The 13,193-nt window shown below is 39.2% G+C and overlaps 1 protein-coding gene across 4 annotated transcripts in view; it reads right to left on the reverse strand.

Moving 5' to 3' along the window:
- Positions 1-8,149, reverse strand: part of LOC145850252 (tripartite motif-containing protein 16-like) — a 698,685-nt gene extending 690,536 nt beyond the window's left edge. For all 4 annotated transcript variants that reach the window (XR_014383242.1, XR_014383241.1, XR_014383243.1 and 1 more), the window contains exons 1-2: positions 7,928-8,149; positions 7,023-7,166 (exon numbers count right to left, since the gene is read on the reverse strand). The gene's annotated coding sequence lies outside the window, so the exon portion shown is untranslated. The remainder of the gene's footprint in view (positions 1-7,022; positions 7,167-7,927) is intronic.
- Positions 8,150-13,193: the final 5,044 nt, after the last annotated feature.

A 13,193-nucleotide genomic window follows, 5' to 3' on the forward strand; every position in this document is an offset into this window, starting at 1 on the left:
AACGAGAGGGAGAAGCCCTCCACGGGATTTAACAGGTGGAAGAAACATCCGGGTATCTCCATTGGTCCACAAGAAACGCAGGCAACCGGTGATGATGTAGTGATAAAGCAGTAAATAAACTTCAGTTAGTGCTTCCCCTCTCTCCACTGGGATTCTCTGCCTCTAACCCTATTACAGGGGCTGAGTCACTGGCTTACTGGTGTTCTTCCATGCCGTCCCTGGAAGGGGTGCGACACTTGATTGGGTTGAGTCACTGATGTGATCTTCCTGTCTGGGTTGGTGCCCCCCTTGTGTTGTGTCGTGGCGGAGATCTTTGTGGGCTATACTCGGCCTTGTCTTAGGATGGTAAGTTGGTGGTTGAAGATATCCCTATAGTGGTGTGGGGGCTGTGCTTTGGCAAAGTGTGTTGGGTTATATCCTGCCTGTTTGGGCCTGTCCTGGGGTATCGTCGGATGGGGCCACAGTATCTCCCGACCCCTCCTGTCTCAGCCTCCAGTATTTCTGCTGCAGTAGTTTAAGTGTTGGGGGTTAGGGTCAGTCTGTTATATCTGGAGTATTTATCCTGTCTTATACGGTGTCCTGTGTGAATTTAAGTATGCTCTCTCTAATTCTCTCTTTCTCTCTTTCTTTCTTTCTTTCTTTCTTTCTTTCTTTCTTTCTTTCTTTCTTTCTTTCTTTCTTTCTTTCTTTCTCTCTCTCTCTCTCTCTCAGAGGACCTGAGCCCTTGGACCATGCCTCAGGACTACCTGGCCTGATGACTCCTTGCTGTCCCAAGTCCACCTGGCCGTGCTGCTGCTCCAGTTTCAACTGTTCTGCCTGCGGCTATGGAACCCTGACCTGTTCACCGGACGTGCTACCTGTCCCAGACCTGCTGTTTTCGGTAGAGATACTCTGAATGATCGTCTATGAAAAGCCAACTGACATTTACTCCTGAGGTGCTGACCTGTTGCACCCTCGACAACCACTGTGATTATTATTATTTGACCATGCTGGTCATCTTTGAATATTTGAACATCTTGGTCATGTTTTGTTATAATCTCCACCTGGCACAGCCCTCATAGCCTGGTTCCTCTCTAGGTTTATTTCTAGGTTCTGGCCTTTCTATGGATTTTTTCCTAGCCACCTTGCTTCTACACCTGCATTGCCTGCTGTTTGGGGATTTAGGCTGGGTTTCTGTACAGCACTTTGAGATATCAGCTGATGTAAGAAGGGCTTTATAAATACATTTGATTTGATAGCTAGGATAACCAGGATGCTGCTGGTATAGTAGCTAGCTAGCTTACCTAGCTGTACCGACTAGCTTGGCTAGCTAGCAGGTTGTTCTGTACCTCATCTCGATGATGATCATGAATCCAGTGAACCACAAAATGAAACAAGGATAGAGAGTGAAAAGAACTGTTTACACTCATACTGTCCCTGACCATTCAGCAAAAAGCTAATTGAACAATAAACTTCGGTGTCTCAACACTGTAGTGAACTCCGTTGTTATTCCCCAAGATCACCTCAGCCCACTCTGCGCGTAACCGCTTTGCGCCACACCGTACGTGGACACGGACAGTTCTGTACGGGAAGTTCCAGAACAGTGGCACAAAACAACTAAACCCAGTCTTGACAGTGGGTTAAATTAGTAATATTCATTTTTTAATATTATGTTAAACAAACATTCAAAGTTTTTATAACAATATTTTGAAATCTGGGCCCATATCCACAAAGCTTCTCAGAGTAGAAAATTGGTCATAGAAGTGCTGACAATAAAGATAATTTACTCTTACGGAGTAAGAAGAGACATGTTTGTTGTTTGCTGTAACTAATGGGGACAAAGTTGTATTGTAATGTAATGTAATGTATTATAATGTATTGTAAAAAAGTCAGCCAGAGTTGGCGTGGGCCATCGTTCAAACAAAGAGATGCCTCCCTGACCACCAGTGTGTTTGGATATAATGAAGATCAGTTCAGTGAAGAAGAACCTCTAGAGTTCTGATCAAAGAACCCTATATAGTTCTATATATTCTATATATACTGTATACTCAGACACTTCCTAACCTCCTATAAAGGGTTCTATATATATTCTATATATACTGTATACTCCGACAGGCTAACCTCCTGTAAAGGATTCTATATATATTCTATATATACTGTATACTCAGACACTTCCTAACCTCCTATAAAGGGTTCTATATATATTCTATATATACTGTATACTCAGACACTTCCTAACTTCCTATAAAGGGTTCTATATATATTCTATATATACTGTATACTCAGACAGGCTAACCTCCAGTAAAGGATTCTATATATATTCTATATATACTGTATACTCAGACACTTCCTATCCTCCTATAAAGGGTTCTATATATATTCTATATATACTGTATACTCAGAAACTTCCTATCCTCCTATAAAGGGTTCTATATATATTCTATATATACTGTCTACTCAGACACTTCCTAACCTCCTATAAAGGGTTCTATATATATTCTATATATACTGTATACTCAGACACTTCCTAACCTCCTATTAAGGATTCTCTATATATTCTATATATACTGTATACTCAGACACTTCCTAACCTCCTATAAAGGGTTCTATATATATTCTATATATACTGTATACTCAGACACTTCCTAACCTCCTATACAGGGTTCTATATATATTATATATACTGTATACCCAGACACTTCCTATCCTCCTATAAAGGGTTCTATATATATTCTATATATACTGTATACTCAGACACTTCCTATCCTCCTATAAAGGGTTCTATATATATTCTATATATACTGTATACTCAGAAACTTCCTATCCTCCTATAAAGGGTTCTATATATATTCTATATATACTGTCTACTCAGACACTTCCTAACCTCCTATAAAGGGTTCTATATATATTCTATATATACTGTATACTCAGACACTTCATAACCTCCTATTAAGGATTCTCTATATATTCTATATATACTGTATACTCAGACACTTCCTAACCTCCTATAAAGGGTTCTATATATATTCTATATATACTGTATACTCAGACACTTCCTAACCTCCTATAAATGGTTCTATATATATTCTATATATACTGTATACTCAGACACTTCCTAACCTCCTATAAAGGGTTCTATATATATTCTATATATACTGTATACTCAGACACTTCCTAACCTCCTATAAAGGGTTCTATATATATTCTATATATACTGTATACTCAGACACTTCCTAACCTCCTATAAAGGTTTCTATATATATTCTATATATACTGTATACTCAGACACTTCCTAACCTCCTATAAAGGGTTCTATATATATTCTATATATACTGTATACTCAGACACTTCCTAACCTCCTATAAAGGGTTCTATATATATTCCATATATACTGTATACTCAGACACTTCCTAACCTCCTATAAAGGGTTCTATAAGGCTAATCTAAAGACGGTGCTGGCTAAAGCTAAAACTGGCGAGTGTAGAGAGTATAGAGATATTGTTATCCACGTCGGCACCAACGATGTTAGGATGAAACAGTCAGAGGTCACCAAGCGCAACATAGCTTCAGCGTGTAAATCAGCTAGAAAGATGTGTCGGCATCGATTAATTGTCTCTGGCCCCCTCCCAGTTAGGGGGAGTGATGAGCTCTACAGCAGAGTCTCACAACTCAATCGCTGGTTGAAAACTGTTTTCTGCCCCTCCCAAAAGATAGAATTTGTAGATAATTGGCCCTCTTTCTGGGACTCACCCACAAACAGGACCAAGCCTGGCCTGTTGAGGAGTGACGGACTCCATCCTAGCTGGAGGGGTGCTCTCATCTTATCTACGAACATAGACAGGGCTCTAACTCCTCTAGCTCCACAATGAAATAGGGTGCAGGCCAGGCAGCAGGCTGTTAGCCAGCCTGCCAGCTTAGTGGAGTCTGCCACTAGCACAGTCAGCGTAGTCAGCTTAGCTTTCCCCATTGAGACCGTGTCTGTGCCTCGATCTAGGTTGGGCAAAATTAAAAATGGCGGTGTTCGCTTTAGCAATCTCACTAGTATAAAGACCTCCTCCATTCCTGCCATTATTGAAAGAGATTGTGATACCTCACATCTCAAAATTGGGTTACCTAATGTTAGATCCCTCACTTCCAAGGCAGTTATAGTCAATGAACTAATCACTGATAATAATCTTGACGTGATTGGCCTGACTGAAACATGGCTTAAGCCTGATGAATTTACTGTGTTAAATGAGGCCTCACCCCCTGGTTACACTAGTGACCATACCCCCCGTGCATCCGGCAAAGGCGGAGGTGTTGCTAACATTTACGATAGCAAATTTCAATTTACAAAAAAAAAAAACTATGACGTTTTCGTCTTTTGAGCTTCTAGTCATGAAATCTATGCAGCCTACTCACTCACTTTTTATAGCTACTGTTTACAGGCCTCCTGGGCCATATGCAGTGTTCCTCACTGAGTTCCCTGAATTCCTATCGGATCTTGTAGTCATAGCAGATAATATTCTAATTTTTGGTGACTTTAACATTCACATGGAAAAGTCCACAGACCCACTCCAAAAGGCTTTCGGAGCCATCATCGACTCAGTGGGTTTTGTCCAACATGTCTCTGGACCTACTCACTGCCACAGTCATACTCTGGACCTAGTTTTGTCCCATGGAATAAATGTTGTGGATCTTAATGTTTTTCCTCAAAATCCTGGACTATCGGACCACCATTTTATTACGTTTGCAATTGCAACAAATAATCTGCTCAGACCCCAACCAAGGAGCATTAAAAGTCGTGCTATAAATTCTCAGACAACCCAAAGATTCCTTGATGCCCTTCCAGACTGCCTCTGCCTACCCAAGGACGTCAGAGGACAAAAATCAGTTAACCACCTAACCGAGGAACTCAATTTAACCTTGCGCAATACCCTAGATGCAGTTGCACCCCTAAAAATTAAAAACATCTGTCATAAGAAACTAGCTCCCTGGTATACAGAAAATACACGAGCTCTGAAGCAAGCTTCCAGAAAATTGGAACGGAAATGGCGCCACACCAAACTGGAAGTCTTCCGACTAGCTTGGAAAGACAGTACCGTGCAATATCGAAGAGCCCTCACTGCTGCTCGATCATCCTATTTTTCCAACTTAATTGAGGAAAATAAGAACAATCCGAAATTTCTTTTTGATACTGTCGCAAAGCTAACTAAAAAGCAGCCTTCGCAAATGGAGGAAGGCTTTTCACTTCAGCAGTAATACATTTATGAACTTCTTTGAGGAAAAGATCATGATCATTAGAAAGCAAATTACAGACTCCTCTTTAAATCTGGGTATTCCTCCAAAGCTCCATTGTCCTGAGTCTACACAACTCTGCCAGGACCTAGGATCAAGGGAGATACTAAAGTGTTTTAGTACTATATCTCTTGACACAATGATAAAAATAATCATGGCCTCCAAACCCTCAAGCTGCATACTGGACCCTATTCCAACTAAACTACTGAAAGAGCTGCTTCCTGTGCTTGGCCCTCCTATGTTGAACATAATAAACGGCTCTCTATCCACCGGATGTGTACCAAGCTCACTAAAAGTGGCAGTAATAAAGCCTCTCTTGAAAAAGCCGAATCTTGATCCAGAAATTATAAAAAACTATCGGCCTATATCGAATCTTCCATTCCTCTCAAAAATTTTAGAAAAAGCTGTTGCACAGCAACTCACTGCCTTCCTGAAGACAAACAATGTATACAAAACGCTTCAGTCTGGTTTTAGACCCCATCATAGCACTGAGACTGCACTTGTGAAGGTGGTAAATGACCTTTTAATGACGTCAGACCGAGGTTCTGCATCTGTCCTCGTGCTCCTAGATCTTAGTGCCGCTTTTGATACCATCGATCACCACATTCTTTTGGAGAGATTGGAAACCCAAATTGGTCTACATGGACAAGTTCTGGCCTGGTTTAGATCTTATCTGTCGGAAAGATATCAGTTTGTCTCTGTGAATGGTTTGTCCTCTGACAAATCAATTGTAAATTTCGGTGTTCCTCAAGGTTCCGTTTTAGGACCACTATTGTTTTCACTATATATTTTACCTCTTGGGGATGTCATTCGAAAACATAATGTTAAATTTCACTGCTATGCGGACGACACACAGCTGTACATTTCAATGAAACATGGTGAAGCCCCAAAATTGCCCTCGCTAGAAGCCTGTGTTTCAGACATAAAGAAGTGGATGGCTGCAAACTTTCTACTTTTAAACTCGGACAAAACAGAGATGCTTGTTTTTTTTTTCCTAGCCACCGTGCTTCTTTCACATGCTTTGCTTGCTGTTTGGGGTTTTAGGCTGGGTTTCTGTACAGCACTTTGAGATATCAGCTGATGTACGAAGGGCTATATAAATACATTTAATATATAAAAATAAATTTGATTTGATTTGAAATTTGATTCTATATATATTCTATTTATACTGTATACTCAGACACTTCCTAACCCCCTTTAAACGGTTCTATATATATTGTATATATACTGTATACTCAGACACTTCCTAACCTCCTATAAAGGGTTCTGTATAGAACTTTAGTGGTTCTGTATATTAAGGAAGATAGAACCCGTTTTGGTTTTAACAGGAGTGAAGAGTGTTGATATAATGGATATATTGTCAGAATTCCGTTTGTAACAACAATCAGAATTAGTAAAACAATAAAGTTATGCATGCCAACATATTAGGCAATAATTAAGAGTAGGCTAAATGATTGTGTCATACTAACATTCTATAGATGTGTGTGTGTGTCTGTGTGTGTGTGTGTGTGTGTGTGTGTGTGTGTGTGTGTGTGTGTGTGTGTGTGTGTGTGTGTGTGTGTGTGTGTGTGTGTGTGTGTGTGTGTGTGTGTGTGTGTGTGTGTGTGTGTGTGTGTGCTGTTGAGACAACCACATATCACAGTAAAATATAAAGGATACAAACATTTCATTCCAGCTATATAGTGTTTAACAAAACAATTTTTTTTTGGGATGTAACATTTTAGAAACAAACTCTTTAATAATTCTTAAACAAATTGTCATCTCACCTCTTAGCTTTGGTGTCATGTCCCCCAGAGAGACTCATTTTAGAGGCAGAGCCCTTCTCCTTTCTCTTCCCAAAGAGACTCATTTTAGAGGCAGGGCCCCCTTCCTTCCTCTCCCCAGAGAGACTCATTTTAGAGCACTGACCCCTAAACAGAGATCCAGCATGTTGGTTGTGGTTAACACAGTGACTAACTAATTATTGAAGGTCAATTGTTCTGATATATTCATTATCTCTTAGAAATAAAACATTTTCTAACAGACACATCCAAACAGTCAGGTGATTTAATGCATCACATGAACATGTAGTCGTGACTAATATGTAGTTTAACTAATAATAATAATAATAATAATAATAATAATATTATTAATAATAATAACAATAACAATAATAATAATAACAATAATAATAATATTAATAATAATAATAATAATAATAATAATGTCTCACTTTCTCTTTTAATAATTTATCTCATTCTAGTGTGTTGCTTTGTTCAACAGGTATGATATTATTATGCTGTTACTGAATTCAGTTCATAATATCAATGTTAAGAAAAGTATGTTCAGTGGTTTCATACCAAATTACACAGGAAGCAGGAGATCATTGTAGTTTAGAAAACAACAAATGTTCTGATATTCTGAAAGATGATTTACAACTATGATACATTAACATTTTTATAAGTTGTAAAATAACCACGATATACAAATACGATATATGAACAATATGTTTTTGAATTTGACTTGCCTACGCCCAGTTAGTGCCATTTTGTATGATTGAACTGTCACGTAGCTGTCCCAGGTGAAATGGACTGTTAGATCTGAGTGTTTTACTGTCAGTCACTATACTAAAATAAAACCAAACATTTAATTTCTCTACACACTTTACAATAATCACTGGGAAGATTCTTACCTTGTAGCCTGAATTCACAACCAGAACATGTCAAGTCATTGAGATATTTTCCGTTGTTCTGAGAGAGCACCTTCCTGATAACAAGTGGCTCTGTATCTATGTTCTAGGTACAGTTGATCTTTGGATGCAATAATATCTGGTCAAAGTCTAGTGACACAACACCATAGTATATCATAAACATAACAGCAGTTGGCCAGAAAAGGCCATGACATACTATAAAACAGGGTTCATCAACAACACCATAGTATATCATAAACATAACAGCAGTTGGCCAGTAAAGGCCATGACATACTATAAAACAGGGTTTGTCAACTAGATTTGGCTTCGGGTGTCACGGTTGTCATAGAGAGGAGCGGACCAAAGTGCAGCGTGATTATCGTTCCACATATTTTATTGAACTGTGAAACTATTCAATACATACACATAAACTAAAGAACAAAAAAAAAATGTGATGTAGAGGTGAAACATACACTACTCAAAAACAATCTCCCACAAACAAAGGTGGGAAAAACACCTACTTAAGTATGATCTCCAATTAGAGACAACGATGACCAGCTTCCTCTAATTGGAGATCATCCCAAACAAAACCCAACATAGAAATACAAAACTAGAAAACAACATAGAAAAACTAAACTAGAAAACCCCCCTGTCACGCCCTGACCTACTCTCCCATAGAAAATAACAGCTTTCTATGGTCAGGACGTGACATCGGGAGAATTTTTTTCTGAGTTAAAGTGGGCGGGCCAGAACATAATTAGCGTATAATATTAGCACAATTAATAGGCCTACACTACAAATTTAACATGTTTAACACATTTGATTAGTACATAGTACATTCAGTGACAATAAAATAATTTAGATCTGATAAAATCATAAAATCACCAATATCTCTATTCAATTATAACTTTTTGTTTATTTCTCTGTGCGTTGATTGGTGGGGAAAAACAGGTCTACGTAGCCTACTGTAGTCTACACTACTTTATTAATGTCAACATTCATTCAGAACAATGAGCTTGATAGCAAGAGAACATGTCGCTCTCAAAAAGTAACAAAAGAAAGGTGGATAATGAAAATCAAAGTTTCAGGGAAGAACGGACAGAGAGATCCATTCATCTTACCATATTTCTCCAATGCCAAGCCAGAGTGTGTCTTGTTTGCAAAGAATTCAATCTCAGACGGCATTATGAATCTAAACATGGTACTTTCAAAGTAGCCTTCCCGCCCCAGACAGAGGCCTGAAGCAGAATCACTGAAGCATTAACTACAAGCTACAAACACGGCAGTAGAATCCTCCTTCGTGGCCTGACCCAACAACAGGAGGTCACAAGTGCTTCCTAAAAGCATCCTGGGTTCTAACCAAACACAACATGCCCTTCACAGACGCAGAGCTGTTTAAAAAATGCATGGTGACAGTTTTGGAGGAATTGGCTACAGACAAGTCTATGGATAGCCTAATTGCGTCTGTCAAACAGGTGCTCCTGTCTGTGACATCAGCCGGACGCCGTGTCTGTGCTCTGGCGGATGACGTGTATAGGATTGTTCTGGAGGGGCTCAGTCAGGCTGAGCATTTTCCCCTGGCTATTGATGAGAGAACTGACAACACCCATGTAGCACAGATGTGTGTTTATGTCTGTTATTTTCATGGAAATGACTTTAAAGAAGAGCTACTGGCACTGATTCCCCTGGAAGGACACACCTCCGGGGACGTTCCCCTGGAAGGACACACCACCAGGGACGTTCCCCTGGATGGACACACCTAACTAATTTTGGGTTAGTTAGACTAATTTTGGGTTAGTTCTCTCAAGAAGAACTAACCCATCTCAACATGACAGAAAGTAAGACAGGGAAACCCATCTCAACATGACAGAAAGTAAGACAGGAGTCCCTGACCTTATCTTCTCTCAAGAAGAACTGTCTTATGGTATGAAGATTGTTCTTCTTGAGAAAAGATCGAGCCTTCTTCTCTCCAGAAGATGTCTGGTAGACCCATTTAAATACCTTTTTTGGACATTTCAAGATAGCAGATGTTTGAGTTGGGTCTATTAACACAGCTGTGAGTTGTTATTTTTTTCATTTTTGACATAATGAGCACTCCTGGATGTGACAGATTTTGACTCATATTGAGTGATATGACTGAGCTATTTAAAAACACTTTTTCAACATTTCTAGATAGCAGTTAGTTCAGTTTGATCTTATTAAAGACAGCTGTATATTATTTTTTTGGACCCAAAAATATTCTATGTTCACGCCCACTTTTTTTGCACTATGTTTGAAGGCTGTCAACTTCTTCTCAGGAGGAGAATCACTTAGCCTTTCAACTAATTTTCAAATGATAGGATGCCTATTTAAAAACACTTTTTCAACATTTCAAGATAGCAGTTAGTTCAGTTTGATCTTATTAAAGACAGCTGTATCATTTTTTGATTCAATTTGACATATTTTTTGGGACCACTTTTTTTGCTCTGTTTGAAGGCTGTCAGCTTCTTCTCAGGAAGAGAATCACTTAGCCTTTCGACTAATTTTCAAATGATTGGATGCCTATTTTAAAACACTTTCTCTACATTTCAAGATAGCAGTTAGTTAATTTTGAGCATATCAAAGACAGCTGCAACTTTATTTTATTAATTTTCACAATTTTTATTTTTTATTCTAAGTCCACAGTCTCTGTCATTGAACTATGTTGAGTCGTGTGCCTGGTGATTGAACAGTTTACCAGGTGTGTTTTTGAATATAGTTCTTAATGGCTTCAGTGGTGTGCTGGTGTCTGCATGTTGAAGGAGTGGATTTCTGAAGTCATGGCGCCTGCTAAACAGACTGATTTGGGATATAAAGAAGGACTCGACCATTCATTGTGTAGCTGGGACCCTCGGGATTGCAAACAGAGGAAGATCTTCAAAGGTAAGTGATTTATTTTATCGCTATTTGGGATTCTGTGACGCCTGTGCTTGTTTGGAAAATATGTTATTGTGGGGTGCTGTCCTCAGATAATCGAATGCTATGCTTTCACCGTAAAGCCTTTTTGAAATCTGACAACGCAGTTCGATTGCCAAGATTCTAAGCTTTTAAATGATGTATGACACTTGTATTTTCATGAATGTTTAATATTACGATATTTCTATTTTGAATTTGGTGCTCTGCAATTTCACCGGATGTTGTCGTAGGTGTCCCGGTAGCGGTCCGCGAGCCCTAAGAGCTATTAAAACCATGTGCCCTGATTTAGTTAAAACTGGTTCCATCAGAGCCCTTACAAAACCTTTTACAACTGATTCATCATTGTCATACCTCATAGGGTCCAGAGTTTTCCTGGTTAGGTCAACAGATAAGGATAAACTCTGGGTCCCAGGGCAAAAAAATTGCCCCCCCCCCCACTCTGGGACCTATGGTTGCCACCAGTCTGCTTGCCGTTCTCAGTTATCGTCAGGTACTGTATGTGGATGATCAGGGCTTTATTCAGAAAAAGTTTCTTGGGCTACTTTGATTTGCCAAGTGGGTGAGATTTGAATTCCGTGTTTATCTTCATGGACAAACTTGTTGTTCAAACCTACGATGGCTCAGCTTCAAGGGAACGTATCTGCTATTTGTATTTCCAACTGAATTCCCTCCTGTTCCATGATTTAACAAGCGATGACCACTCCACTACCATTGTCAACTACCTCCTCACATGAACTGGAAGCCATGTCTCATGTGGCCCACTCATCCACTGGCACATTGAATGTTTCCTCTCCAAGCACTGTGAGGAAACCCCTGTCAATTTTCTCTCATTACTTTGTGTAGAGTCAATCACAAACACAATCACATTATTACACATCTATGACTCATTCTTAGCTCTTTTGTCTCACTGTGTAGTGTTTTTGTGTTATTGTCTTCCCAGTCAAATCCTGTCCTGCACTGGTCAAGCCTCTGAACACCTCAACTCATGCCTCATACCCTCATTCAATCACTGCTGTGATCCCTTCCTAAAATGGTGTACGTAGCCCTCTCATTCCTATTCCCCATAATATTGTACTATAAGTGTCTTTATTAAATGCTTTAGGTTAAAATAATTACTCTTTGACGATTTTTTAAACAGATTTTTAACATCTCTGTGTAACGATCGTCGTCGGGTGATGAGGAAGAGGACCAAAGCGCAGCTGGGAGCGAACACATGTTTATTCTTCACACTGAAATAAACACGTACACAAAACCAAGAAAATGCAGATACGTTAACTGCTCAAAACACAAAGAGGCAACACCCCACAAACAGCGTGGGGGAAAAAGGAACAACCTCTTGGGGCTAGGGGGCAGTATTGAGAATTTTGAAAAAAATATGTGCCCATTTTTAACTGCCTCCTACACCAACTCAGAAGCTAGAATATGCATATTATTGTTCAGGTTTGGATAGAAAACACTCTGAATTTTCTAAAACTGTTTGAATGGTGTCTGTAAGGATAACAGAACTCATATGGCAGTCAAAACCCTGAGACAAATTCTGACAGGAAGTGGATACCTGATGTGTTGAATTACCTTTAAGCCTATGCCATTGAAACACACAGGGGCTTATTAATTGTTGAGCACTTCCTATGGCTTCCACTAGATGTCACCAGTCTTTAGAAAGTGGTTTGAGTCTTATACTGTGAGAACTGAACGAACAAGAGCCTTGGAACGGTGGTGGCCGATTAGACTCTGGCGCGCGAGTTCATGTTGGGTACTCTCGTTCCGAAACGTTTGAAAAGAGAATGCAAATGTCCGCCTTGAATATTATTCATGTTCTGGTTGAAAAAGGCACTAATGATTTATGCTATACAACGTTTGACATGTTTGAACGAACATAAATATTTTTTTTCCCCTCGTTCATGATGAGAAGTTCGGCTGGCATAGATCATGTGCTAACAACACAGAGCTTTTTGGACATAAATTATGAGCTTTTTCGAACAAAACTACATTTGTTATGGACCTGGGATTCCTGGAAGTGACATCTGATGAAGAGAATCAAAGGTAATGGATTATTTACATAGTATTTTCGATTTTAGATCTCTCCAACATGGCGGTTAGTCTGTATCGCAAAGCGTATTTTTATGGGCGCAGTGCTCAGATTATTGCAAAGTGTGATTTCCCAGTAAGGTTATTTTTAAATCTGGCAATCCGGTTGCATTCAAGAGATGTAAATCTATAATTCTTTGAATGACAATATAATATTTTACCAATGTTTTCGAATAGTAATTATTTAATTTGTCGTGCTGATTTGACTGGCGGTTATTGGAGGGAAACGATTTCCTCAACATCAACG

The sequence above is a fragment of the Salmo salar genome, unplaced genomic scaffold (genome assembly GCF_965601325.2).
Source record: "Salmo salar unplaced genomic scaffold, fSalSal1 ptg000221l, whole genome shotgun sequence".
Lineage (NCBI taxonomy): Eukaryota > Metazoa > Chordata > Actinopteri > Salmoniformes > Salmonidae > Salmo > Salmo salar.